Source organism: Hipposideros armiger, unplaced genomic scaffold (genome assembly GCF_001890085.2).
Source record: "Hipposideros armiger isolate ML-2016 unplaced genomic scaffold, ASM189008v1 scaffold_81, whole genome shotgun sequence".
Taxonomy (NCBI): domain Eukaryota; kingdom Metazoa; phylum Chordata; class Mammalia; order Chiroptera; family Hipposideridae; genus Hipposideros; species Hipposideros armiger.
This window is the reverse complement of record NW_017731431.1, coordinates 3,872,655-3,876,926: the sequence shown is the minus strand read 5'-3', so window position 1 is coordinate 3,876,926 and position 4,272 is coordinate 3,872,655.

Below are 4,272 nucleotides of genomic sequence, written 5' to 3'. Positions count from 1 at the left end.
TAGAATTCTAGACCTGTCACATGATGTTTTGTCCCTGTCCCTTTGTCAAGATGCCTTTTGTAGGAAAGCCTTCCCTTTATCTTTAACTGATTACTCCTACTCACCTTTTAAAACTCTGTCTTGACCCACTTGAGAGATTTTTTCCAGATGATTATTCCATCCCTAACCTGGATGCCTGTCCTTTGTGCTTTTATAATACCTTTTGGAGTTCAAGGCCTGCCAATGATTCCGTCTTCCCGCTGGGATTCCTTTCAAAGAAGCTAATCTGTTAATGAACAACAGTGCAATGGGGAGCAAAGGAACATTTTATTAATTGCTGTACATGTCCTTGATAATCTCCACTACAGGGGAAATTGAATTGGAGAACAGGACTTAAGTCACGAGGCTTAAGGCAGGTTCCTTGAGTCTAACTTCCTGTGTAATTTCTTCCGCCTCTATTGAATGTGTGATCAAGTCATGAACACCTTTTTCTCTTAGTTCCAGCTACTTGTCCATATAGCTCTCAGGGATAATGGGACTCTAAGATTTAAAGAAGGGGGAATTAGGATCAAAAGACGTGGATTAGACGTCTTGACCCAAGTCTCATCCCAGTTTTATTCCCTCATCCAGATTATTAATTCAACACCTGTGTTTGCATACCATCTGTGCCTCAATATCTTCTTTTCTGGACACTAGAGATGTATCAGTGAGGAACCCAGAGATGAGAGGACTCCCTTCCAACTCACATTGGTCTGAGATTATACAGGGGGTTTGTGACTCATGAGGTATTTCATAATTTGCATTATCACCTGTAGTTTGTGCAGTTTCTGTTTTCAGTTCCCTAGAAAAACCACACAATCGTCTTTCCATTGCCCATATGTGAAGTCATTATAAATACACAAGTGCCAAGTGTACTTAGCAATATAGTACATGGTATTTGTTCTTATTTTGTATAAGTAACATGTGTTCAATGTATAAACCAGATAATATAGTTGAGAAAAAGAAAACTATTGAAATGAAAAAAAAATTTTCCACAATTCAGGTGACCATTGTTAACATTTTATGATACGACCCAAACTGTAAGTAATCTGCTCAAGATGATAAAGGTAGTGTTATAGCTACAATTGGAATCAGATGGTTCTTATATAGCATGAAACTTCAGGTTGACAGTGATTATTGAAATGATAATGATGATAATAGCAAGAGTGACTATTTGTTGTACATCTACTACATATCAGGCAATATAGTAGGCTATTTACCCATCTAAACTCCACAATGAACTTTTAAGGTAGACATTATTCTCCTCATTTCATAGATGTATAAATAGACTCAGGAATTATATATATTTTTCTTGAACACCTAGCTTTCAAGAAAAATACAGCTTTCCAAATACAGCTTTTGAGAAGACAGAGTTTGTATGTTTATGCACAAGTGTACATAATCCATCTAAATTCAGAATGGCTTCCAAAGGTCACAGGATGTTTGGAAAGAAATTCAGAGATAATTTTAGAGTAACAACCCAAGAGGAGCTTAAAAGAAATAAATAATCTTTGATGACCAGAACAATTCCTCATGTCAGAAAATGCCAGGTTGGGAGAAATTATAGCTGGAGTGATTGGACATTCGAATTGGAAGGGATGGATTGTTGGTCTGTTGTGGGTAGGCTGTTTGTATTTTAAAGGTTGTAATGTTTTTGTTTAGAGAATGAATTGGATTTCTGGGAATGTGTAGTATATACTGCAATTTGAAATTATTGGAGTTTCTTTGTATTTTTAAGAACAAGGCTTTCCTGCAAATACCAGGCAAATTGCTCAGCTAGTGGTGCTGGTTGATCACCCTGAATGGAAATGCTCACAGAAGTGGTGAAGTGTCCTTGTAATTTTACAGCCTCTCTGAATTGTGTTCCTAGAATCCCAATCATTTTTAAATTGAAGCACTCTCAAAATTTTACAATTTTATGAGCAATGTAGAATGATTTCAGTACTTTATAACTTCATATTTTCATATAATTCTTAAAGAAAACTCATGCCCAGTCCATTTCCTGATGTGATGATATGTGGTTAAAACTTCGTGTAAATCACATCAAATTACCTTTGAAAGACAAATAGAGGCATTTTAATTTGTAATAGACCTTCCAGAAATATAAAACCATTAGTTGAAAGGCTATCTCGATTTTTGCAAGTTAAAACAGACAAAACAAGAAATTAACAGACAATTTTACAAATGATCTTTATAAAGTAGTGTGACAGTGCCAGGTATAACAATGTGGCAAAAGAGAGACATAGATCTTTTAGTGTTGGTCTGGAGAGATTGAAAGGGAGAAAAGCTTGTCTATCTATGCTTTCCACAGCTTCTCTCTCAGCTACAGAATTATTCAGAAAAACAATGTGGGCTCATTTATATCCAGTGACCTTACTGTATGTCTCAGAGATATCATAGTTATCTTGTGCTATTAAGCTTTCTTTAGAAAATGTAAGATTAATATTAGTTTAATTGAAAGATTGAACAGAAACACTGACATCCATTCAACCAAATCATTAAATTCAACACTCCATATGGACACAAAGAACATCTAATTTATCCAATTAAAATAATTTCTGTGCCCTTCAAAGGTGTATTGCCATAACAAGAGATGAACTACTTTTTAACAATGTTACACTCTGTCCTTTTATGAAGACTCTAACAGAAAAGAAGTATATTATTTGAGGGTATAGGTAACTTGGATTCTGAGCCTAAGCATTGCATAATAAAAAGGAAAATAATAGAGTCTCCATTAATAATGCTCCTGCTAGAAAATTTTGGCAAATAAACGTATTTACTTTGTTGTCGTTTCCACATGAATTATTTTATTGGCAGGTTTATTTATTAATTATCCAGAGCAATGGTTTTGAGAAACTCAAGCAAGACTACTGAATATTAGATAATATAGTCTTCTCAATAAATCCATCAGGGATATTCACGTTATTCCTGACAGTAATAATAACTGTTCTAAACAGAAACAACTTAAGGACAATAATTCAAGTGTATATTAATATAGAATGATTTTGAATTTTCTAAATGGACTGTAGAAGAAAAGACCTCAACATGACAATAAAGATGTTATGGATTTCCAGGGAGCTCTAATACAAAGTTTCATAGTAGAGGGAAGATGGTCAAATCATCAAGTTCATTCCTCTTTTTTTGGGAAATAAACTGGATATGGTGTAGCCAGAAAAAATTTAAGCCTAAAATAATTAAACACATTTTTGCAAACAGATAACCTAAATGCGTTTATGTTTCCTGATCTAGATGAGTTAAATCCCAGAACACTNCTGAGCTACCCATTCGCACTTTAATTCACTTTTTTAAACAACAAAACATTCTTAAGAAAAATGAGGTTTAGGCTGTATGTCTAGGACAATTGAGTCGACTCTGGTTTGGAACAAGACACGATAAAAAAAAAAATCACAAATACATGTTAACCCCTACGTGGGAAAGAAGAAATGCGAGATTGGATATGATCTTCAGAGGCATGCCAATAGTTTTATAGTAATTTTGTCTCTGACCAAATAAATCATTAAACTGGGTTTTGCACTCAGATCTGCCAAATCAAATCCAGAGAATTATACTGACTCTTTTCAAGTTTTCTATTCCTCATATGAATATTCATGCTCTTAAATTTGTCCCTACCATGCCAGTGTTTGCCCATGGACATTTCAAATCTCATACAAGGGAATAAATAATGCATGGAAACATCGGATGATGTCATCATAATGCCACCAGTTGGACTGTGTTTCATAGTTTGTCATTTGATGGAAGTATGGAGCAGCAATTATCAGAACCCATCACGATTGTATTGGATACCCAGTCTCTTTTCAGTGATGTGCCTTGGCACTGTAGTCATGTCATTCCACTTCAGTGGAATTCCTAGTTTCTTTCTAGTAGATCAGAAAGTCCCAAGTCCAGAATTTCTCCAACTTTTAGCTTCTATGCTACCAGTGACAATGCAGTTCAGCAAACTCACAGAAGCCACGTTCTTCTGTGATTCTAAATGTTGATTAGAATGGTATCTTTTCAGTTCCCCTTTGGGTTAAATTCAAGAGTTTCAAGGGATGGTACTTCAAAATTGTCAAAAGGTGTTTAAATATGCATTGGCGCAATCATAAAGTTTTTATATCTTGACACTCAAATTTTGTCAGTTTTTTTCATTTGACTATTACGGTTTTCAACTGATATCCCTGTTTTCAAGCTTTATTTATGTCCTACCTAACTGCTGGTATCCCCTCCCTTTTCAGGCTTATCTCATAGTGTTTC